Below are 22494 nucleotides of genomic sequence, written 5' to 3'. Positions count from 1 at the left end.
TTCAACATAATAATCAGGGGAGAGCGCGAACGCAGTCCCCCACTACCAGAAATTATGCAGTCGAGATTCCCACATTTGGGGAATTCGCAGGGGTCAGCACAACCGGAGTGCAATGGCTGAGCCTCGCCCTGGGTGAACCACCTTCTTGATCATGGTATCTCCCCTGCCAGGTAAGTATGAGTTGGAAGTGTCAGAGACAGGGGGCTCATTCCCAGGCACGGCGCCCTGGGTGACGGTGCTTAAAACGCATAATCCCAGAGTTCAGTGCCTTTAGCGTCAACTCAACTTTGACGCTGCACAAGTTGCAGGAAAAGTTGCAGACACTGCTGCAGTGTGGTATGTGGTACACATTTGTTTTGTTCCCTCGCTCACTTGTTCTGGCAAAACAAAGTAAGTAAACACTGCTGCAGTGTGGTATGCGGTAAGATTGCATGTAAAGCTACTCGGCAAGCTGAAAAAGCCACGCAGCGCGCTGTTTTGTCCGTGGGACAGCAGCGACCGCACCAAAGCCCGACACCGATGCCAATAGCAATAGGAGAATGTCTAGCGCACGCTTTTCCCAGAAAGACAGCACGAAATCACAGAGTAGAGCACGCAGTTTTTCCATCATCTCAAAAGGCCACGCCCACTTCCATCATCAGTATCACGGGGGAGCGTCTTCAGTGAACGCACAGCTTCACAGCGTACGGGAAACGCTGCCACGTTCTGGACAAACTGCAAAAGTAACCTCCGAGCTCAAAGTCAAGACCATCCCACGTCACCTTCAGCTGGAAACCAGCACAACGCGCAGCATGTGGCCATCTTGAAAGGCTGTGGTTTTCCTTCAACATAATAATCAGGGGAGAGCGCGAACGCAGTCCCCCACTACCAGGAATTATGCAGTCGAGATTCCCACATTTGGGGAATTCGCAGGGGTCAGCACAACCGGAGTGCAATGGCTGAGTCTCGCCCTGGGTGAACCACCTTCTTGATCATGGTATCTCCCCTGCCAGGTAAGTATGAGTTGGAAGTGTCAGAGACAGGGGGCTCATTCCCAGGCACGGCGCCCTGGGTGACGGTGCTTAAAACGCATAATCCCAGAGTTCAGTGCCTTTAGCGTCAACTCAACTTTGACGCTGCACAAGTTGCAGGAAAAGTTGCAGACACTGCTGCAGTGTGGTATGTGGTACACATTTGTTTTGTTCCCTCGCTCACTTGTTCTGGCAAAACAAAGTAAGTAAACACTGCTGCAGTGTGGTATGCGGTAAGATTGCATGTAAAGCTACTCGGCAAGCTGAAAAAGCCACGCAGCGCGCTGTTTTGTCCGTGGGACAGCAGCGACCGCACCAAAGCCCGACACCGATGCCAATAGCAATAGGAGAATGTCTAGCGCACGCTTTTCCCAGAAAGACAGCACGAAATCACAGAGTAGAGCACGCAGTTTTTCCATTATCTCAAAAGGCCACGCCCACTTCCATCATCAGTATCACGGGGGAGCGTCTTCAGTGAACGCACAGCTTCACAGCGTACGGGAAACGCTGCCACGTTCTGGACAAACTGCAAAAGTAACCTCCGAGCTCAAAGTCAAGACCATCCCACGTCACCTTCAGCTGGAAACCAGCACAACGCGCAGCATGTGGCCATCTTGAAAGGCTGTGGTTTTCCTTCAACATAATAATCAGGGGAGAGCGCGAACGCAGTCCCCCACTACCAGGAATTATGCAGTCGAGATTCCCACATTTGGGGAATTCGCAGGGGTCAGCACAACCGGAGTGCAATGGCTGAGTCTCGCCCTGGGTGAACCACCTTCTTGATCATGGTATCTCCCCTGCCAGGTAAGTATGAGTTGGAAGTGTCAGAGACAGGGGGCTCATTCCCAGGCACGGCGCCCTGGGTGACGGTGCTTAAAACGCATAATCCCAGAGTTCAGTGCCTTTAGCGTCAACTCAACTTTGACGCTGCACAAGTTGCAGGAAAAGTTGCAGACACTGCTGCAGTGTGGTATGTGGTACACATTTGTTTTGTTCCCTCGCTCACTTGTTCTGGCAAAACAAAGTAAGTAAACACTGCTGCAGTGTGGTATGCGGTAAGATTGCATGTAAAGCTACTCGGCAAGCTGAAAAAGCCACGCAGCGTGCTGTTTTGTCCGTGGGACAGCAGCGACCGCACCAAAGCCCGACACCGATGCCAATAGCAATAGGAGAATGTCTAGCGCACGCTTTTCCCAGAAAGACAGCACGAAATCACAGAGTAGAGCACGCAGTTTTTCCATTATCTCAAAAGGCCACGCCCACTTCCATCATCAGTATCACGGGGGAGCGTCTTCAGTGAACGCACAGCTTCACAGCGTACGGGAAACGCTGCCACGTTCTGGACAAACTGCAAAAGTAACCTCCGAGCTCAAAGTCAAGACAATCCCACGTCACCTTCAGCTGGAAACCAGCACAACGCGCAGCATGTGGCCATCTTGAAAGGCTGTGGTTTTCCTTCAACATAATAATCAGGGGAGAGCGCGAAAGCAGTCCCCCACTACCAGAAATTATGCAGTCGAGATTCCCACATTTGGGGAATTCGCAGGGGTCAGCACAACCGGAGTGCAATGGCTGAGCCTCGCCCTGGGTGAACCACCTTCTTGATCATGGTATCTCCCCTGCCAGGTAAGTATGAGTTGGAAGTGTCAGAGACAGGGGGCTCATTCCCAGGCACGGCGCCCTGGGTGACGGTGCTTAAAACGCATAATCCCAGAGTTCAGTGCCTTTAGCGTCAACTCAACTTTGACGCTGCACAAGTTGCAGGAAAAGTTGCAGACACTGCTGCAGTGTGGTATGTGGTACACATTTGTTTTGTTCCCTCGCTCACTTGTTCTGGCAAAACAAAGTAAGTAAACACTGCTGCAGTGTGGTATGCGGTAAGATTGCATGTAAAGCTACTCGGCAAGCTGAAAAAGCCACGCAGCGCGCTGTTTTGTCCGTGGGACAGCAGCGACCGCACCAAAGCCCAACACCGATGCCAATAGCAATAGGAGAATGTCTAGCGCACGCTTTTCCCAGAAAGACAGCACGAAATCACAGAGTAGAGCATGCAGTTTTTCCATCATCTCAAAAGGCCACGCCCACTTCCATCATCAGTATCACGGGGGAGCGTCTTCAGTGAACGCACAGCTTCACAGCGTACGGGAAACGCTGCCACGTTCTGGACAAACTGCAAAAGTAACCTCCGAGCTCAAAGTCAAGACAATCCCACGTCACCTTCAGCTGGAAACCAGCACAACGCGCAGCATGTGGCCATCTTGAAAGGCTGTGGTTTTCCTTCAACATAATAATCAGGGGAGAGCGCGAACGCAGTCCCCCACTACCAGAAATTATGCAGTCGAGATTCCCACATTTGGGGAATTCGCAGGGGTCAGCACAACCGGAGTGCAATGGCTGAGCCTCGCCCTGGGTGAACCACCTTCTTGATCATGGTATCTCCCCTGCCAGGTAAGTATGAGTTGGAAGTGTCAGAGACAGGGGGCTCATTCCCAGGCACGGCGCCCTGGGTGACGGTGCTTAAAACGCATAATCCCAGAGTTCAGTGCCTTTAGCGTCAACTCAACTTTGACGCTGCACAAGTTGCAGGAAAAGTTGCAGACACTGCTGCAGTGTGGTATGTGGTACACATTTGTTTTGTTCCCTCGCTCACTTGTTCTGGCAAAACAAAGTAAGTAAACACTGCTGCAGTGTGGTATGCGGTAAGATTGCATGTAAAGCTACTCGGCAAGCTGAAAAAGCCACGCAGCGCGCTGTTTTGTCCGTGGGACAGCAGTGACCGCACCAAAGCCCGACACCGATGCCAATAGCAATAGGAGAATGTCTAGCGCACGCTTTTCCCAGAAAGACAGCACGAAATCACAGAGTAGAGCACGCAGTTTTTCCATCATCTCAAAAGGCCACGCCCACTTCCATCATCAGTATCACGGGGGAGCGTCTTCAGTGAACGCACAGCTTCACAGCGTACGGGAAACGCTGCCACGTTCTGGACAAACTGCAAAAGTAACCTCCGAGCTCAAAGTCAAGACAATCCCACGTCACCTTCAGCTGGAAACCAGCACAACGCGCAGCATGTGGCCATCTTGAAAGGCTGTGGTTTTCCTTCAACATAATAATCAGGGGAGAGCGCGAACGCAGTCCCCCACTACCAGAAATTATGCAGTCGAGATTCCCACATTTGGGGAATTCGCAGGGGTCAGCACAACCGGAGTGCAATGGCTGAGCCTCGCCCTGGGTGAACCACCTTCTTGATCATGGTATCTCCCCTGCCAGGTAAGTATGAGTTGGAAGTGTCAGAGACAGGGGGCTCATTCCCAGGCACGGCGCCCTGGGTGACGGTGCTTAAAACGCATAATCCCAGAGTTCAGTGCCTTTAGCGTCAACTCAACTTTGACGCTGCACAAGTTGCAGGAAAAGTTGCAGACACTGCTGCAGTGTGGTATGTGGTACACATTTGTTTTGTTCCCTCGCTCACTTGTTCTGGCAAAACAAAGTAAGTAAACACTGCTGCAGTGTGGTATGCGGTAAGATTGCATGTAAAGCTACTCGGCAAGCTGAAAAAGCCACGCAGCGCGCTGTTTTGTCCGTGGGACAGCAGCGACCGCACCAAAGCCCAACACCGATGCCAATAGCAATAGGAGAATGTCTAGCGCACGCTTTTCCCAGAAAGACAGCACGAAATCACAGAGTAGAGCATGCAGTTTTTCCATTATCTCAAAAGGCCACGCCCACTTCCATCATCAGTATCACGGGGGAGCGTCTTCAGTGAACGCACAGCTTCACAGCGTACGGGAAACGCTGCCACGTTCTGGACAAACTGCAAAAGTAACCTCCGAGCTCAAAGTCAAGACAATCCCACGTCACCTTCAGCTGGAAACCAGCACAACGCGCAGCATGTGGCCATCTTGAAAGGCTGTGGTTTTCCTTCAACATAATAATCAGGGGAGAGCGCGAACGCAGTCCCCCACTACCAGAAATTATGCAGTCGAGATTCCCACATTTGGGGAATTCGCAGGGGTCAGCACAACCGGAGTGCAATGGCTGAGCCTCGCCCTGGGTGAACCACCTTCTTGATCATGGTATCTCCCCTGCCAGGTAAGTATGAGTTGGAAGTGTCAGAGACAGGGGGCTCATTCCCAGGCACGGCGCCCTGGGTGACGGTGCTTAAAACGCATAATCCCAGAGTTCAGTGCCTTTAGCGTCAACTCAACTTTGACGCTGCACAAGTTGCAGGAAAAGTTGCAGACACTGCTGCAGTGTGGTATGTGGTACACATTTGTTTTGTTCCCTCGCTCACTTGTTCTGGCAAAACAAAGTAAGTAAACACTGCTGCAGTGTGGTATGCGGTAAGATTGCATGTAAAGCTACTCGGCAAGCTGAAAAAGCCACGCAGCGCGCTGTTTTGTCCGTGGGACAGCAGCGACCGCACCAAAGCCCGACACCGATGCCAATAGCAATAGGAGAATGTCTAGCGCACGCTTTTCCCAGAAAGACAGCACGAAATCACAGAGTAGAGCACGCAGTTTTTCCATCATCTCAAAAGGCCACGCCCACTTCCATCATCAGTATCACGGGGGAGCGTCTTCAGTGAACGCACAGCTTCACAGCGTACGGGAAACGCTGCCACGTTCTGGACAAACTGCAAAAGTAACCTCCGAGCTCAAAGTCAAGACAATCCCACGTCACCTTCAGCTGGAAACCAGCACAACGCGCAGCATGTGGCCATCTTGAAAGGCTGTGGTTTTCCTTCAACATAATAATCAGGGGAGAGCGCGAACGCAGTCCCCCACTACCAGAAATTATGCAGTCGAGATTCCCACATTTGGGGAATTCGCAGGGGTCAGCACAACCGGAGTGCAATGGCTGAGCCTCGCCCTGGGTGAACCACCTTCTTGATCATGGTATCTCCCCTGCCAGGTAAGTATGAGTTGGAAGTGTCAGAGACAGGGGGCTCATTCCCAGGCACGGCGCCCTGGGTGACGGTGCTTAAAACGCATAATCCCAGAGTTCAGTGCCTTTAGCGTCAACTCAACTTTGACGCTGCACAAGTTGCAGGAAAAGTTGCAGACACTGCTGCAGTGTGGTATGTGGTACACATTTGTTTTGTTCCCTCGCTCACTTGTTCTGGCAAAACAAAGTAAGTAAACACTGCTGCAGTGTGGTATGCGGTAAGATTGCATGTAAAGCTACTCGGCAAGCTGAAAAAGCCACGCAGCGCGCTGTTTTGTCCGTGGGACAGCAGCGACCGCACCAAAGCCCGACACCGATGCCAATAGCAATAGGAGAATGTCTAGCGCACGCTTTTCCCAGAAAGACAGCACGAAATCACAGAGTAGAGCACGCAGTTTTTCCATCATCTCAAAAGGCCACGCCCACTTCCATCATCAGTATCACGGGGGAGCGTCTTCAGTGAACGCACAGCTTCACAGCGTACGGGAAACGCTGCCACGTTCTGGACAAACTGCAAAAGTAACCTCCGAGCTCAAAGTCAAGACCATCCCACGTCACCTTCAGCTGGAAACCAGCACAACGCGCAGCATGTGGCCATCTTGAAAGGCTGTGGTTTTCCTTCAACATAATAATCAGGGGAGAGCGCGAACGCAGTCCCCCACTACCAGGAATTATGCAGTCGAGATTCCCACATTTGGGGAATTCGCAGGGGTCAGCACAACCGGAGTGCAATGGCTGAGTCTCGCCCTGGGTGAACCACCTTCTTGATCATGGTATCTCCCCTGCCAGGTAAGTATGAGTTGGAAGTGTCAGAGACAGGGGGCTCATTCCCAGGCACGGCGCCCTGGGTGACGGTGCTTAAAACGCATAATCCCAGAGTTCAGTGCCTTTAGCGTCAACTCAACTTTGACGCTGCACAAGTTGCAGGAAAAGTTGCAGACACTGCTGCAGTGTGGTATGTGGTACACATTTGTTTTGTTCCCTCGCTCACTTGTTCTGGCAAAACAAAGTAAGTAAACACTGCTGCAGTGTGGTATGCGGTAAGATTGCATGTAAAGCTACTCGGCAAGCTGAAAAAGCCACGCAGCGCGCTGTTTTGTCCGTGGGACAGCAGCGACCGCACCAAAGCCCGACACCGATGCCAATAGCAATAGGAGAATGTCTAGCGCACGCTTTTCCCAGAAAGACAGCACGAAATCACAGAGTAGAGCACGCAGTTTTTCCATTATCTCAAAAGGCCACGCCCACTTCCATCATCAGTATCACGGGGGAGCGTCTTCAGTGAACGCACAGCTTCACAGCGTACGGGAAACGCTGCCACGTTCTGGACAAACTGCAAAAGTAACCTCCGAGCTCAAAGTCAAGACAATCCCACGTCACCTTCAGCTGGAAACCAGCACAACGCGCAGCATGTGGCCATCTTGAAAGGCTGTGGTTTTCCTTCAACATAATAATCAGGGGAGAGCGCGAAAGCAGTCCCCCACTACCAGAAATTATGCAGTCGAGATTCCCACATTTGGGGAATTCGCAGGGGTCAGCACAACCGGAGTGCAATGGCTGAGCCTCGCCCTGGGTGAACCACCTTCTTGATCATGGTATCTCCCCTGCCAGGTAAGTATGAGTTGGAAGTGTCAGAGACAGGGGGCTCATTCCCAGGCACGGCGCCCTGGGTGACGGTGCTTAAAACGCATAATCCCAGAGTTCAGTGCCTTTAGCGTCAACTCAACTTTGACGCTGCACAAGTTGCAGGAAAAGTTGCAGACACTGCTGCAGTGTGGTATGTGGTACACATTTGTTTTGTTCCCTCGCTCACTTGTTCTGGCAAAACAAAGTAAGTAAAATCTGCTGCAGTGTGGTATGCGGTAAGATTGCATGTAAAGCTACTCGGCAAGCTGAAAAAGCCACGCAGCGCGCTGTTTTGTCCGTGGGACAGCAGCGACCGCACCAAAGCCCGACACCGATGCCAATAGCAATAGGAGAATGTCTAGCGCACGCTTTTCCCAGAAAGACAGCACGAAATCACAGAGTAGAGCACGCAGTTTTTCCATTATCTCAAAAGGCCACGCCCACTTCCATCATCAGTATCACGGGGGAGCGTCTTCAGTGAACGCACAGCTTCACAGCGTACGGGAAACGCTGCCACGTTCTGGACAAACTGCAAAAGTAACCTCCGAGCTCAAAGTCAAGACAATCCCACGTCACCTTCAGCTGGAAACCAGCACAACGCGCAGCATGTGGCCATCTTGAAAGGCTGTGGTTTTCCTTCAACATAATAATCAGGGGAGAGCGCGAACGCAGTCCCCCACTACCAGAAATTATGCAGTCGAGATTCCCACATTTGGGGAATTCGCAGGGGTCAGCACAACCGGAGTGCAATGGCTGAGCCTCGCCCTGGGTGAACCACCTTCTTGATCATGGTATCTCCCCTGCCAGGTAAGTATGAGTTGGAAGTGTCAGAGACAGGGGGCTCATTCCCAGGCACGGCGCCCTGGGTGACGGTGCTTAAAACGCATAATCCCAGAGTTCAGTGCCTTTAGCGTCAACTCAACTTTGACGCTGCACAAGTTGCAGGAAAAGTTGCAGACACTGCTGCAGTGTGGTATGTGGTACACATTTGTTTTGTTCCCTCGCTCACTTGTTCTGGCAAAACAAAGTAAGTAAACACTGCTGCAGTGTGGTATGCGGTAAGATTGCATGTAAAGCTACTCGGCAAGCTGAAAAAGCCACGCAGCGCGCTGTTTTGTCCGTGGGACAGCAGCGACCGCACCAAAGCCCGACACCGATGCCAATAGCAATAGGAGAATGTCTAGCGCACGCTTTTCCCAGAAAGACAGCACGAAATCACAGAGTAGAGCACGCAGTTTTTCCATCATCTCAAAAGGCCACGCCCACTTCCATCATCAGTATCACGGGGGAGCGTCTTCAGTGAACGCACAGCTTCACAGCGTACGGGAAACGCTGCCACGTTCTGGACAAACTGCAAAAGTAACCTCCGAGCTCAAAGTCAAGACAATCCCACGTCACCTTCAGCTGGAAACCAGCACAACGCGCAGCATGTGGCCATCTTGAAAGGCTGTGGTTTTCCTTCAACATAATAATCAGGGGAGAGCGCGAACGCAGTCCCCCACTACCAGAAATTATGCAGTCGAGATTCCCACATTTGGGGAATTCGCAGGGGTCAGCACAACCGGAGTGCAATGGCTGAGCCTCGCCCTGGGTGAACCACCTTCTTGATCATGGTATCTCCCCTGCCAGGTAAGTATGAGTTGGAAGTGTCAGAGACAGGGGGCTCATTCCCAGGCACGGCGCCCTGGGTGACGGTGCTTAAAACGCATAATCCCAGAGTTCAGTGCCTTTAGCGTCAACTCAACTTTGACGCTGCACAAGTTGCAGGAAAAGTTGCAGACACTGCTGCAGTGTGGTATGTGGTACACATTTGTTTTGTTCCCTCGCTCACTTGTTCTGGCAAAACAAAGTAAGTAAACACTGCTGCAGTGTGGTATGCGGTAAGATTGCATGTAAAGCTACTCGGCAAGCTGAAAAAGCCACGCAGCGCGCTGTTTTGTCCGTGGGACAGCAGCGACCGCACCAAAGCCCGACACCGATGCCAATAGCAATAGGAGAATGTCTAGCGCACGCTTTTCCCAGAAAGACAGCACGAAATCACAGAGTAGAGCACGCAGTTTTTCCATCATCTCAAAAGGCCACGCCCACTTCCATCATCAGTATCACGGGGGAGCGTCTTCAGTGAACGCACAGCTTCACAGCGTACGGGAAACGCTGCCACGTTCTGGACAAACTGCAAAAGTAACCTCCGAGCTCAAAGTCAAGACCATCCCACGTCACCTTCAGCTGGAAACCAGCACAACGCGCAGCATGTGGCCATCTTGAAAGGCTGTGGTTTTCCTTCAACATAATAATCAGGGGAGAGCGCGAACGCAGTCCCCCACTACCAGGAATTATGCAGTCGAGATTCCCACATTTGGGGAATTCGCAGGGGTCAGCACAACCGGAGTGCAATGGCTGAGTCTCGCCCTGGGTGAACCACCTTCTTGATCATGGTATCTCCCCTGCCAGGTAAGTATGAGTTGGAAGTGTCAGAGACAGGGGGCTCATTCCCAGGCACGGCGCCCTGGGTGACGGTGCTTAAAACGCATAATCCCAGAGTTCAGTGCCTTTAGCGTCAACTCAACTTTGACGCTGCACAAGTTGCAGGAAAAGTTGCAGACACTGCTGCAGTGTGGTATGTGGTACACATTTGTTTTGTTCCCTCGCTCACTTGTTCTGGCAAAACAAAGTAAGTAAACACTGCTGCAGTGTGGTATGCGGTAAGATTGCATGTAAAGCTACTCGGCAAGCTGAAAAAGCCACGCAGCGTGCTGTTTTGTCCGTGGGACAGCAGCGACCGCACCAAAGCCCGACACCGATGCCAATAGCAATAGGAGAATGTCTAGCGCACGCTTTTCCCAGAAAGACAGCACGAAATCACAGAGTAGAGCACGCAGTTTTTCCATTATCTCAAAAGGCCACGCCCACTTCCATCATCAGTATCACGGGGGAGCGTCTTCAGTGAACGCACAGCTTCACAGCGTACGGGAAACGCTGCCACGTTCTGGACAAACTGCAAAAGTAACCTCCGAGCTCAAAGTCAAGACAATCCCACGTCACCTTCAGCTGGAAACCAGCACAACGCGCAGCATGTGGCCATCTTGAAAGGCTGTGGTTTTCCTTCAACATAATAATCAGGGGAGAGCGCGAAAGCAGTCCCCCACTACCAGAAATTATGCAGTCGAGATTCCCACATTTGGGGAATTCGCAGGGGTCAGCACAACCGGAGTGCAATGGCTGAGCCTCGCCCTGGGTGAACCACCTTCTTGATCATGGTATCTCCCCTGCCAGGTAAGTATGAGTTGGAAGTGTCAGAGACAGGGGGCTCATTCCCAGGCACGGCGCCCTGGGTGACGGTGCTTAAAACGCATAATCCCAGAGTTCAGTGCCTTTAGCGTCAACTCAACTTTGACGCTGCACAAGTTGCAGGAAAAGTTGCAGACACTGCTGCAGTGTGGTATGTGGTACACATTTGTTTTGTTCCCTCGCTCACTTGTTCTGGCAAAACAAAGTAAGTAAACACTGCTGCAGTGTGGTATGCGGTAAGATTGCATGTAAAGCTACTCGGCAAGCTGAAAAAGCCACGCAGCGCGCTGTTTTGTCCGTGGGACAGCAGCGACCGCACCAAAGCCCAACACCGATGCCAATAGCAATAGGAGAATGTCTAGCGCACGCTTTTCCCAGAAAGACAGCACGAAATCACAGAGTAGAGCATGCAGTTTTTCCATCATCTCAAAAGGCCACGCCCACTTCCATCATCAGTATCACGGGGGAGCGTCTTCAGTGAACGCACAGCTTCACAGCGTACGGGAAACGCTGCCACGTTCTGGACAAACTGCAAAAGTAACCTCCGAGCTCAAAGTCAAGACAATCCCACGTCACCTTCAGCTGGAAACCAGCACAACGCGCAGCATGTGGCCATCTTGAAAGGCTGTGGTTTTCCTTCAACATAATAATCAGGGGAGAGCGCGAACGCAGTCCCCCACTACCAGAAATTATGCAGTCGAGATTCCCACATTTGGGGAATTCGCAGGGGTCAGCACAACCGGAGTGCAATGGCTGAGCCTCGCCCTGGGTGAACCACCTTCTTGATCATGGTATCTCCCCTGCCAGGTAAGTATGAGTTGGAAGTGTCAGAGACAGGGGGCTCATTCCCAGGCACGGCGCCCTGGGTGACGGTGCTTAAAACGCATAATCCCAGAGTTCAGTGCCTTTAGCGTCAACTCAACTTTGACGCTGCACAAGTTGCAGGAAAAGTTGCAGACACTGCTGCAGTGTGGTATGTGGTACACATTTGTTTTGTTCCCTCGCTCACTTGTTCTGGCAAAACAAAGTAAGTAAACACTGCTGCAGTGTGGTATGCGGTAAGATTGCATGTAAAGCTACTCGGCAAGCTGAAAAAGCCACGCAGCGCGCTGTTTTGTCCGTGGGACAGCAGTGACCGCACCAAAGCCCGACACCGATGCCAATAGCAATAGGAGAATGTCTAGCGCACGCTTTTCCCAGAAAGACAGCACGAAATCACAGAGTAGAGCACGCAGTTTTTCCATCATCTCAAAAGGCCACGCCCACTTCCATCATCAGTATCACGGGGGAGCGTCTTCAGTGAACGCACAGCTTCACAGCGTACGGGAAACGCTGCCACGTTCTGGACAAACTGCAAAAGTAACCTCCGAGCTCAAAGTCAAGACAATCCCACGTCACCTTCAGCTGGAAACCAGCACAACGCGCAGCATGTGGCCATCTTGAAAGGCTGTGGTTTTCCTTCAACATAATAATCAGGGGAGAGCGCGAACGCAGTCCCCCACTACCAGAAATTATGCAGTCGAGATTCCCACATTTGGGGAATTCGCAGGGGTCAGCACAACCGGAGTGCAATGGCTGAGCCTCGCCCTGGGTGAACCACCTTCTTGATCATGGTATCTCCCCTGCCAGGTAAGTATGAGTTGGAAGTGTCAGAGACAGGGGGCTCATTCCCAGGCACGGCGCCCTGGGTGACGGTGCTTAAAACGCATAATCCCAGAGTTCAGTGCCTTTAGCGTCAACTCAACTTTGACGCTGCACAAGTTGCAGGAAAAGTTGCAGACACTGCTGCAGTGTGGTATGTGGTACACATTTGTTTTGTTCCCTCGCTCACTTGTTCTGGCAAAACAAAGTAAGTAAACACTGCTGCAGTGTGGTATGCGGTAAGATTGCATGTAAAGCTACTCGGCAAGCTGAAAAAGCCACGCAGCGCGCTGTTTTGTCCGTGGGACAGCAGTGACCGCACCAAAGCCCGACACCGATGCCAATAGCAATAGGAGAATGTCTAGCGCACGCTTTTCCCAGAAAGACAGCACGAAATCACAGAGTAGAGCACGCAGTTTTTCCATCATCTCAAAAGGCCACGCCCACTTCCATCATCAGTATCACGGGGGAGCGTCTTCAGTGAACGCACAGCTTCACAGCGTACGGGAAACGCTGCCACGTTCTGGACAAACTGCAAAAGTAACCTCCGAGCTCAAAGTCAAGACAATCCCACGTCACCTTCAGCTGGAAACCAGCACAACGCGCAGCATGTGGCCATCTTGAAAGGCTGTGGTTTTCCTTCAACATAATAATCAGGGGAGAGCGCGAACGCAGTCCCCCACTACCAGAAATTATGCAGTCGAGATTCCCACATTTGGGGAATTCGCAGGGGTCAGCACAACCGGAGTGCAATGGCTGAGCCTCGCCCTGGGTGAACCACCTTCTTGATCATGGTATCTCCCCTGCCAGGTAAGTATGAGTTGGAAGTGTCAGAGACAGGGGGCTCATTCCCAGGCACGGCGCCCTGGGTGACGGTGCTTAAAACGCATAATCCCAGAGTTCAGTGCCTTTAGCGTCAACTCAACTTTGACGCTGCACAAGTTGCAGGAAAAGTTGCAGACACTGCTGCAGTGTGGTATGTGGTACACATTTGTTTTGTTCCCTCGCTCACTTGTTCTGGCAAAACAAAGTAAGTAAACACTGCTGCAGTGTGGTATGCGGTAAGATTGCATGTAAAGCTACTCGGCAAGCTGAAAAAGCCACGCAGCGCGCTGTTTTGTCCGTGGGACAGCAGCGACCGCACCAAAGCCCAACACCGATGCCAATAGCAATAGGAGAATGTCTAGCGCACGCTTTTCCCAGAAAGACAGCACGAAATCACAGAGTAGAGCATGCAGTTTTTCCATTATCTCAAAAGGCCACGCCCACTTCCATCATCAGTATCACGGGGGAGCGTCTTCAGTGAACGCACAGCTTCACAGCGTACGGGAAACGCTGCCACGTTCTGGACAAACTGCAAAAGTAACCTCCGAGCTCAAAGTCAAGACAATCCCACGTCACCTTCAGCTGGAAACCAGCACAACGCGCAGCATGTGGCCATCTTGAAAGGCTGTGGTTTTCCTTCAACATAATAATCAGGGGAGAGCGCGAACGCAGTCCCCCACTACCAGAAATTATGCAGTCGAGATTCCCACATTTGGGGAATTCGCAGGGGTCAGCACAACCGGAGTGCAATGGCTGAGCCTCGCCCTGGGTGAACCACCTTCTTGATCATGGTATCTCCCCTGCCAGGTAAGTATGAGTTGGAAGTGTCAGAGACAGGGGGCTCATTCCCAGGCACGGCGCCCTGGGTGACGGTGCTTAAAACGCATAATCCCAGAGTTCAGTGCCTTTAGCGTCAACTCAACTTTGACGCTGCACAAGTTGCAGGAAAAGTTGCAGACACTGCTGCAGTGTGGTATGTGGTACACATTTGTTTTGTTCCCTCGCTCACTTGTTCTGGCAAAACAAAGTAAGTAAACACTGCTGCAGTGTGGTATGCGGTAAGATTGCATGTAAAGCTACTCGGCAAGCTGAAAAAGCCACGCAGCGCGCTGTTTTGTCCGTGGGACAGCAGCGACCGCACCAAAGCCCGACACCGATGCCAATAGCAATAGGAGAATGTCTAGCGCACGCTTTTCCCAGAAAGACAGCACGAAATCACAGAGTAGAGCACGCAGTTTTTCCATCATCTCAAAAGGCCACGCCCACTTCCATCATCAGTATCACGGGGGAGCGTCTTCAGTGAACGCACAGCTTCACAGCGTACGGGAAACGCTGCCACGTTCTGGACAAACTGCAAAAGTAACCTCCGAGCTCAAAGTCAAGACAATCCCACGTCACCTTCAGCTGGAAACCAGCACAACGCGCAGCATGTGGCCATCTTGAAAGGCTGTGGTTTTCCTTCAACATAATAATCAGGGGAGAGCGCGAACGCAGTCCCCCACTACCAGAAATTATGCAGTCGAGATTCCCACATTTGGGGAATTCGCAGGGGTCAGCACAACCGGAGTGCAATGGCTGAGCCTCGCCCTGGGTGAACCACCTTCTTGATCATGGTATCTCCCCTGCCAGGTAAGTATGAGTTGGAAGTGTCAGAGACAGGGGGCTCATTCCCAGGCACGGCGCCCTGGGTGACGGTGCTTAAAACGCATAATCCCAGAGTTCAGTGCCTTTAGCGTCAACTCAACTTTGACGCTGCACAAGTTGCAGGAAAAGTTGCAGACACTGCTGCAGTGTGGTATGTGGTACACATTTGTTTTGTTCCCTCGCTCACTTGTTCTGGCAAAACAAAGTAAGTAAACACTGCTGCAGTGTGGTATGCGGTAAGATTGCATGTAAAGCTACTCGGCAAGCTGAAAAAGCCACGCAGCGCGCTGTTTTGTCCGTGGGACAGCAGCGACCGCACCAAAGCCCGACACCGATGCCAATAGCAATAGGAGAATGTCTAGCGCACGCTTTTCCCAGAAAGACAGCACGAAATCACAGAGTAGAGCACGCAGTTTTTCCATCATCTCAAAAGGCCACGCCCACTTCCATCATCAGTATCACGGGGGAGCGTCTTCAGTGAACGCACAGCTTCACAGCGTACGGGAAACGCTGCCACGTTCTGGACAAACTGCAAAAGTAACCTCCGAGCTCAAAGTCAAGACCATCCCACGTCACCTTCAGCTGGAAACCAGCACAACGCGCAGCATGTGGCCATCTTGAAAGGCTGTGGTTTTCCTTCAACATAATAATCAGGGGAGAGCGCGAACGCAGTCCCCCACTACCAGGAATTATGCAGTCGAGATTCCCACATTTGGGGAATTCGCAGGGGTCAGCACAACCGGAGTGCAATGGCTGAGTCTCGCCCTGGGTGAACCACCTTCTTGATCATGGTATCTCCCCTGCCAGGTAAGTATGAGTTGGAAGTGTCAGAGACAGGGGGCTCATTCCCAGGCACGGCGCCCTGGGTGACGGTGCTTAAAACGCATAATCCCAGAGTTCAGTGCCTTTAGCGTCAACTCAACTTTGACGCTGCACAAGTTGCAGGAAAAGTTGCAGACACTGCTGCAGTGTGGTATGTGGTACACATTTGTTTTGTTCCCTCGCTCACTTGTTCTGGCAAAACAAAGTAAGTAAACACTGCTGCAGTGTGGTATGCGGTAAGATTGCATGTAAAGCTACTCGGCAAGCTGAAAAAGCCACGCAGCGCGCTGTTTTGTCCGTGGGACAGCAGCGACCGCACCAAAGCCCGACACCGATGCCAATAGCAATAGGAGAATGTCTAGCGCACGCTTTTCCCAGAAAGACAGCACGAAATCACAGAGTAGAGCACGCAGTTTTTCCATTATCTCAAAAGGCCACGCCCACTTCCATCATCAGTATCACGGGGGAGCGTCTTCAGTGAACGCACAGCTTCACAGCGTACGGGAAACGCTGCCACGTTCTGGACAAACTGCAAAAGTAACCTCCGAGCTCAAAGTCAAGACAATCCCACGTCACCTTCAGCTGGAAACCAGCACAACGCGCAGCATGTGGCCATCTTGAAAGGCTGTGGTTTTCCTTCAACATAATAATCAGGGGAGAGCGCGAAAGCAGTCCCCCACTACCAGAAATTATGCAGTCGAGATTCCCACATTTGGGGAATTCGCAGGGGTCAGCACAACCGGAGTGCAATGGCTGAGCCTCGCCCTGGGTGAACCACCTTCTTGATCATGGTATCTCCCCTGCCAGGTAAGTATGAGTTGGAAGTGTCAGAGACAGGGGGCTCATTCCCAGGCACGGCGCCCTGGGTGACGGTGCTTAAAACGCATAATCCCAGAGTTCAGTGCCTTTAGCGTCAACTCAACTTTGACGCTGCACAAGTTGCAGGAAAAGTTGCAGACACTGCTGCAGTGTGGTATGTGGTACACATTTGTTTTGTTCCCTCGCTCACTTGTTCTGGCAAAACAAAGTAAGTAAACACTGCTGCAGTGTGGTATGCGGTAAGATTGCATGTAAAGCTACTCGGCAAGCTGAAAAAGCCACGCAGCGCGCTGTTTTGTCCGTGGGACAGCAGCGACCGCACCAAAGCCCGACACCGATGCCAATAGCAATAGGAGAATGTCTAGCGCACGCTTTTCCCAGAAAGACAGCACGAAATCACAGAGTAGAGCACGCAGTTTTTCCATCATCTCAAAAGGCCACGCCCACTTCCATCATCAGTATCACGGGGGAGCGTCTTCAGTGAACGCACAGCTTCACAGCGTACGGGAAACGCTGCCACGTTCTGGACAAACTGCAAAAGTAACCTCCGAGCTCAAAGTCAAGACAATCCCACGTCACCTTCAGCTGGAAACCAGCACAACGCGCAGCATGTGGCCATCTTGAAAGGCTGTGGTTTTCCTTCAACATAATAATCAGGGGAGAGCGCGAACGCAGTCCCCCACTACCAGAAATTATGCAGTCGAGATTCCCACATTTGGGGAATTCGCAGGGGTCAGCACAACCGGAGTGCAATGGCTGAGCCTCGCCCTGGGTGAACCACCTTCTTGATCATGGTATCTCCCCTGCCAGGTAAGTATGAGTTGGAAGTGTCAGAGACAGGGGGCTCATTCCCAGGCACGGCGCCCTGGGTGACGGTGCTTAAAACGCATAATCCCAGAGTTCAGTGCCTTTAGCGTCAACTCAACTTTGACGCTGCACAAGTTGCAGGAAAAGTTGCAGACACTGCTGCAGTGTGGTATGAGGTACACATTTGTTTTGTTCCCTCGCTCACTTGTTCTGGCAAAACAAAGTAAGTAAACACTGCTGCAGTGTGGTATGCGGTGAGATTGCATGTAAAGCTACTCGGCAAGCTGAAAAAGCCACGCAGCGCGCTGTTTTGTCCGTGGGACAGCAGCGACCGCACCAAAGCCCGACACCGATGCCAATAGCAATAGGAGAATGTCTAGCGCACGCTTTTCCCAGAAAGACAGCACGAAATCACAGAGTAGAGCACGCAGTTTTTCCATTATCTCAAAAGGCCACGCCCACTTCCATCATCAGTATCACGGGGGAGCGTCTTCAGTGAACGCACAGCTTCACAGCGTACGGGAAACGCTGCCACGTTCTGGACAAACTGCAAAAGTAACCTCCGAGCTCAAAGTCAAGACAATCCCACGTCACCTTCAGCTGGAAACCAGCACAACGCGCAGCATGTGGCCATCTTGAAAGGCTGTGGTTTTCCTTCAACATAATAATCAGGGGAGAGCGCGAACGCAGTCCCCCACTACCAGAAATTATGCAGTCGAGATTCCCACATTTGGGGAATTCGCAGGGGTCAGCACAACCGGAGTGCAATGGCTGAGCCTCGCCCTGGGTGAACCACCTTCTTGATCATGGTATCTCCCCTGCCAGGTAAGTATGAGTTGGAAGTGTCAGAGACAGGGGGCTCATTCCCAGGCACGGCGCCCTGGGTGACGGTGCTTAAAACGCATAATCCCAGAGTTCAGTGCCTTTAGCGTCAACTCAACTTTGACGTTGCACAAGTTGCAGGAAAAGTTGCAAACACTGCTGCAGTGTGGTATGTGGTACACATTTGTTTTGTTCCCTCGCTCACTTGTTCTGGCAAAACAAAGTAAGTAAACACTGCTGCAGTGTGGTATGCGGTGAGATTGCATGTAAAGCTACTCGGCAAGCTGAAAAAGCCACGCAGCGCGCTGTTTTGTCCGTGGGACAGCAGCGACCGCACCAAAGCCCGACACCGATGCCAATAGCAATAGGAGAATGTCTAGCACACGCTTTTCCCAGAAAGACAGCACGAAATCACAGAGTAGAGCATGCAGTTTTTCCATTATCTCAAAAGGCCACGCCCACTTCCATCATCAGTATCACGGGGGAGCGTCTTCAGTGAACGCACAGCTTCACAGCGTACGGGAAACGCTGCCACGTTCTGGACAAACTGCAAAAGTAACCTCCGAGCTCAAAGTCAAGACAATCCCACGTCACCTTCAGCTGGAAACCAGCACAACGCGCAGCATGTGGCCATCTTGAAAGGCTGTGGTTTTCCTTCAACATAATAATCAGGGGAGAGCGCGAACGCAGTCCCCCACTACCAGAAATTATGCAGTCGAGATTCCCACATTTGGGGAATTCGCAGGGGTCAGCACAACCGGAGTGCAATGGCTGAGCCTCGCCCTGGGTGAACCACCTTCTTGATCATGGTATCTCCCCTGCCAGGTAAGTATGAGTTGGAAGTGTCAGAGACAGGGGGCTCATTCCCAGGCACGGCGCCCTGGGTGACGGTGCTTAAAACGCATAATCCCAGAGTTCAGTGCCTTTAGCGTCAACTCAACTTTGACGCTGCACAAGTTGCAGGAAAAGTTGCAGACACTGCTGCAGTGTGGTATGTGGTACACATTTGTTTTGTTCCCTCGCTCACTTGTTCTGGCAAAACAAAGTAAGTAAACACTGCTGCAGTGTGGTATGCGGTAAGATTGCATGTAAAGCTACTCGGCAAGCTGAAAAAGCCACGCAGCGCGCTGTTTTGTCCGTGGGACAGCAGCGACCGCACCAAAGCCCGACACCGATGCCAATAGCAATAGGAGAATGTCTAGCGCACGCTTTTCCCAGAAAGACAGCACGAAATCACAGAGTAGAGCATGCAGTTTTTCCATTATCTCAAAAGGCCACGCCCACTTCCATCATCAGTATCACGGGGGAGCGTCTTCAGTGAACGCACAGCTTCACAGCGTACGGGAAACGCTGCCACGTTCTGGACAAACTGCAAAAGTAACCTCCGAGCTCAAAGTCAAGACAATCCCACGTCACCTTCAGCTGGAAACCAGCACAACGCGCAGCATGTGGCCATCTTGAAAGGCTGTGGTTTTCCTTCAACATAATAATCAGGGGAGAGCGCGAACGCAGTCCCCCACTACCAGAAATTATGCAGTCGAGATTCCCACATTTGGGGAATTCGCAGGGGTCAGCACAACCGGAGTGCAATGGCTGAGCCTCGCCCTGGGTGAACCACTTTTTTTTCACTTTTTATAAATCTTTATTTTTCAGTCAAACAAGGGGTAAACAGTCATTATGTGTCTCTTTACACAAAACATCCAAATTCAATATCACTTACAATCAACAAGGATCACAATTACACTTCACTCAAAACATATTACATTCAACATAACATCCAATTAGTTAATCCACACCAACACTTTCTTAAAAACCTTCCATCAAATTAATTGGACTTTTTTCCATTTTCCACTTCATTTTAATTTCTTGGTCGCTGTATTTACCTCTATCCCTAAGTATGTAATCCTTAACCCTCGTAATTCCAGCCTTTACCACTTTGTCAGGCGAAATACAAAACATTTTAAAGGCAACCAGGTTTCTACATTTCCAAATTCCCTCTTTGACACAGTTGATTACTGCCCACCATCTTTCATTCCCATTGTTATTTTCTCCAAGGTTCCCGTGTATCACATCACTTTCTTTAGGTGCTCTAAAAAGGTCAGACAACCAAGGTTTAACAATTTCCCACACAGACTTTGAGATGGAACATGTCCAAAACCGGTGAGCCACATCTTCATCTTGAATGCAGTCTCTTATTGGACATTTAGCATTGCGTGTGCAACGCCTTCTTTTCAAAAAGGCTCTTGTAGGGACACAACCTTGGACTATCTTCCATGCCAAGTCTTTATGTTCATTGAACAAAAAAGGAGAGTTTACATTCTTCCACACTCGAATGCATTGGTTTTCAGTCAAAATTCCTACCGGCACAAGACTATAGGTCCGCGGTGACAGACTTCTCTCTACCTCAGATCTATTAATTTTAACCATGGACTTATCACATTTAATTTTTTTGAATAGGGTTAGTGCAGTCTTATATACAGCAGGTCTACTTTCAGCATGTGGCAGGCAAAACGAGACCCTCTTGCCTATCCCTCTGAGCATAGTATAACCCACCCAGAACTTAGCAAAATGGAACCAAAGACTAGCATTACTCTCACTGAGAACTGCATTCACAATTGGTGTTAAAAACAGGGCATCCAGTTTGACTCTCACCTCAGGCACAGCTTTTCCCCCTTTAGCTAGAGGTTTATACATGATGTCTCTTTTTACATATTCCTGCTGCGAGCCCCAAATAAATTGAAACATGATACGTTTGAAGGTATTGAGAAATGTTTTGGGTGCTGGCAGTGTGGCTGCCAGAAAGTTCAAGGAGGCCAAAACCTCAGCCTTAATGACTAGTACCTTTCCAGTGAACGTCAAGTCTCTCTCTTCCCATTGCAACAATTTCCCTTTTATAGCTGAGAGTCTTAATTCCCAGTTTTTGTTTTCCATACCTTTCCCAATTTCAACTCCCAATATTTTTATCCTTTCTCTTTTTTCCACCAAACCCATGTCATATTTTGTTCCTTGCCAATTAAGGTAGAGAACTTCACTCTTGGTCCTATTCAATCTGGCTCTGGATGCAAGAGAAAATGACTCACACCACTGGAGTGCTTTAAAAAAAGAATTATTGCTGGAACAAAGGATAGTCAAATCATCCATGTATAAAGACATTTTGGCCTCCTTTCCACTACTGCCAGGCACAGGGAGGCCCCGAATATCGGTGTCCTGCCTAATCGCACAGGCCAAGGGCTCCATGGCTAAGACAAATAGGCTAACCGATAATGGGCAACCTTGTCTAACCCCTGAATGAATCTTAATAGGTTCAGTGAAGTGGCCATTTATATTGACCCTACTAAAGCAATCAGTATACAATAAATTAATCCATGCCTTCAACTGTGGGCCAAAACCAAACCTCAACAATACTTCCTTTAGATACTCATGGCTTATTCTATCAAAAGCCTTTTCTAAATCTAAACCAGCAATACATAAAGGAATCTTGCAGTCTATGGCATATAAGTAAGAGTCTCTAATTAGGGCAAGGCTATCACACATAGAGCGCCCTGGAACCACACAGGTCTGCTCTACTCCAACCAGCTCCTTTATCACCTCTTGAATACGTAGAAAAAGTGCTTTAGCCAAAATCTTACGGTCCACACCAAGTAAAGTAAGAGGGCGCCAGTTCTTAATATCTTTTTTATCTCCTTTTTTAAATAGGAGGGAAATGATGCCCTCCTTTAGGGATGGTGGTAATGACCCCAAGGCAAGGCTCTCATTATACATCTCCAAGAGGGGGGCCTTTAACTCTGTCCAAAAGGTGGTATAAAATTCTTTTGGCAACCCATCGGCTCCTGGAGCCTTGCTGTTTTGCATACTTTCAACCGCTTTAGTAAGTTCAATCAAAGATAACGCACTGTCAAGTTTTCCTCCACAATCATCAACATTATTTTCCAGTTTGGACAAGAGATTTCCTAATGCTACCTGATCCAAGTCCTCCCTTCTGTAAAGATCTAAATAAAATGAGTGTACACAGGTAAGAATCTCCTGTATTTCATTTTTGTCATTCCCCTCTTTATCCTTTAATACTTCTATAAAGTTCTTAGGCTTGGCTAACTTTCTAAAAAAATATCTTGAGCATTTTTCATTATTCTCCATATGGTGGACTCTGCTACGTATTAGTAGCCCATGACTGGCTTCTGCCGAGAGACATAACATCTCTCTCTTCAGTTTTGCTATATCCTCGGCTACATTGAAACCGGCGTGA

At 50.4% G+C, this 22494-nt stretch overlaps 24 non-coding genes and 1 pseudogene across 24 annotated transcripts; all 25 read right to left on the bottom strand.

The window, feature by feature from the left end:
* Positions 1–14: 14 nt before the first annotated feature.
* Positions 15–178, bottom strand: LOC139626851 (U1 spliceosomal RNA). Its single transcript, XR_011692442.1, has one exon. It is a non-coding gene; the product is annotated as a U1 spliceosomal RNA (small nuclear RNA).
* A 658-nt stretch (positions 179–836) lies between these two features.
* Positions 837–1000, bottom strand: LOC139626710 (U1 spliceosomal RNA). The gene has a single exon (XR_011692389.1). It is a non-coding gene; the product is annotated as a U1 spliceosomal RNA (small nuclear RNA).
* Positions 1001–1658: 658 nt separating this feature from the next.
* LOC139626704 (U1 spliceosomal RNA) lies at positions 1659–1822 on the bottom strand. Its single transcript, XR_011692387.1, has one exon. It is a non-coding gene; the product is annotated as a U1 spliceosomal RNA (small nuclear RNA).
* Positions 1823–2480: 658 nt separating this feature from the next.
* LOC139626623 (U1 spliceosomal RNA) lies at positions 2481–2644 on the bottom strand. Its single transcript, XR_011692364.1, has one exon. It is a non-coding gene; the product is annotated as a U1 spliceosomal RNA (small nuclear RNA).
* Positions 2645–3302: 658 nt separating this feature from the next.
* Positions 3303–3466, bottom strand: LOC139626845 (U1 spliceosomal RNA). Its single transcript, XR_011692441.1, has one exon. It is a non-coding gene; the product is annotated as a U1 spliceosomal RNA (small nuclear RNA).
* A 658-nt stretch (positions 3467–4124) lies between these two features.
* LOC139626839 (U1 spliceosomal RNA) lies at positions 4125–4288 on the bottom strand. The gene has a single exon (XR_011692439.1). It is a non-coding gene; the product is annotated as a U1 spliceosomal RNA (small nuclear RNA).
* Positions 4289–4946: 658 nt separating this feature from the next.
* LOC139626834 (U1 spliceosomal RNA) lies at positions 4947–5110 on the bottom strand. Its single transcript, XR_011692438.1, has one exon. It is a non-coding gene; the product is annotated as a U1 spliceosomal RNA (small nuclear RNA).
* A 658-nt stretch (positions 5111–5768) lies between these two features.
* On the bottom strand, positions 5769–5932 carry LOC139626802 (U1 spliceosomal RNA). The gene has a single exon (XR_011692419.1). It is a non-coding gene; the product is annotated as a U1 spliceosomal RNA (small nuclear RNA).
* A 658-nt stretch (positions 5933–6590) lies between these two features.
* Positions 6591–6754, bottom strand: LOC139626700 (U1 spliceosomal RNA). The gene has a single exon (XR_011692384.1). It is a non-coding gene; the product is annotated as a U1 spliceosomal RNA (small nuclear RNA).
* A 658-nt stretch (positions 6755–7412) lies between these two features.
* Positions 7413–7576, bottom strand: LOC139626619 (U1 spliceosomal RNA). The gene has a single exon (XR_011692361.1). It is a non-coding gene; the product is annotated as a U1 spliceosomal RNA (small nuclear RNA).
* Positions 7577–8234: 658 nt separating this feature from the next.
* Positions 8235–8398, bottom strand: LOC139626743 (U1 spliceosomal RNA). Its single transcript, XR_011692400.1, has one exon. It is a non-coding gene; the product is annotated as a U1 spliceosomal RNA (small nuclear RNA).
* Positions 8399–9056: 658 nt separating this feature from the next.
* LOC139626689 (U1 spliceosomal RNA) lies at positions 9057–9220 on the bottom strand. Its single transcript, XR_011692381.1, has one exon. It is a non-coding gene; the product is annotated as a U1 spliceosomal RNA (small nuclear RNA).
* Positions 9221–9878: 658 nt separating this feature from the next.
* Positions 9879–10042, bottom strand: LOC139626695 (U1 spliceosomal RNA). Its single transcript, XR_011692383.1, has one exon. It is a non-coding gene; the product is annotated as a U1 spliceosomal RNA (small nuclear RNA).
* A 658-nt stretch (positions 10043–10700) lies between these two features.
* On the bottom strand, positions 10701–10864 carry LOC139626614 (U1 spliceosomal RNA). The gene has a single exon (XR_011692360.1). It is a non-coding gene; the product is annotated as a U1 spliceosomal RNA (small nuclear RNA).
* Positions 10865–11522: 658 nt separating this feature from the next.
* LOC139626631 (U1 spliceosomal RNA) lies at positions 11523–11686 on the bottom strand. Its single transcript, XR_011692365.1, has one exon. It is a non-coding gene; the product is annotated as a U1 spliceosomal RNA (small nuclear RNA).
* A 658-nt stretch (positions 11687–12344) lies between these two features.
* LOC139626575 (U1 spliceosomal RNA) lies at positions 12345–12508 on the bottom strand. Its single transcript, XR_011692343.1, has one exon. It is a non-coding gene; the product is annotated as a U1 spliceosomal RNA (small nuclear RNA).
* Positions 12509–13166: 658 nt separating this feature from the next.
* LOC139626517 (U1 spliceosomal RNA) lies at positions 13167–13330 on the bottom strand. Its single transcript, XR_011692325.1, has one exon. It is a non-coding gene; the product is annotated as a U1 spliceosomal RNA (small nuclear RNA).
* Positions 13331–13988: 658 nt separating this feature from the next.
* Positions 13989–14152, bottom strand: LOC139626474 (U1 spliceosomal RNA). The gene has a single exon (XR_011692305.1). It is a non-coding gene; the product is annotated as a U1 spliceosomal RNA (small nuclear RNA).
* A 658-nt stretch (positions 14153–14810) lies between these two features.
* LOC139626418 (U1 spliceosomal RNA) lies at positions 14811–14974 on the bottom strand. Its single transcript, XR_011692264.1, has one exon. It is a non-coding gene; the product is annotated as a U1 spliceosomal RNA (small nuclear RNA).
* A 658-nt stretch (positions 14975–15632) lies between these two features.
* Positions 15633–15796, bottom strand: LOC139626684 (U1 spliceosomal RNA). The gene has a single exon (XR_011692380.1). It is a non-coding gene; the product is annotated as a U1 spliceosomal RNA (small nuclear RNA).
* A 658-nt stretch (positions 15797–16454) lies between these two features.
* LOC139626608 (U1 spliceosomal RNA) lies at positions 16455–16618 on the bottom strand. The gene has a single exon (XR_011692359.1). It is a non-coding gene; the product is annotated as a U1 spliceosomal RNA (small nuclear RNA).
* Positions 16619–17276: 658 nt separating this feature from the next.
* On the bottom strand, positions 17277–17440 carry LOC139626348 (U1 spliceosomal RNA). Its single transcript, XR_011692234.1, has one exon. It is a non-coding gene; the product is annotated as a U1 spliceosomal RNA (small nuclear RNA).
* Positions 17441–18098: 658 nt separating this feature from the next.
* LOC139626299 (U1 spliceosomal RNA) lies at positions 18099–18262 on the bottom strand. The gene has a single exon (XR_011692195.1). It is a non-coding gene; the product is annotated as a U1 spliceosomal RNA (small nuclear RNA).
* Positions 18263–18920: 658 nt separating this feature from the next.
* On the bottom strand, positions 18921–19084 carry LOC139626237 (U1 spliceosomal RNA). Its single transcript, XR_011692162.1, has one exon. It is a non-coding gene; the product is annotated as a U1 spliceosomal RNA (small nuclear RNA).
* Positions 19085–19742: 658 nt separating this feature from the next.
* LOC139626777 (U1 spliceosomal RNA) lies at positions 19743–19893 on the bottom strand (annotated as a pseudogene).
* Positions 19894–22494: the final 2601 nt, after the last annotated feature.

The sequence above is a fragment of the Trachinotus anak genome, unplaced genomic scaffold (genome assembly GCF_046630095.1).
Source record: "Trachinotus anak isolate AG129_WGS33_773 ecotype Australia unplaced genomic scaffold, CSIRO_AGI_Tana_v1 ptg000001l, whole genome shotgun sequence".
NCBI lineage: Eukaryota > Metazoa > Chordata > Actinopteri > Carangiformes > Carangidae > Trachinotus > Trachinotus anak.
This window is presented reverse-complemented; position numbering and strand designations above follow the sequence as displayed.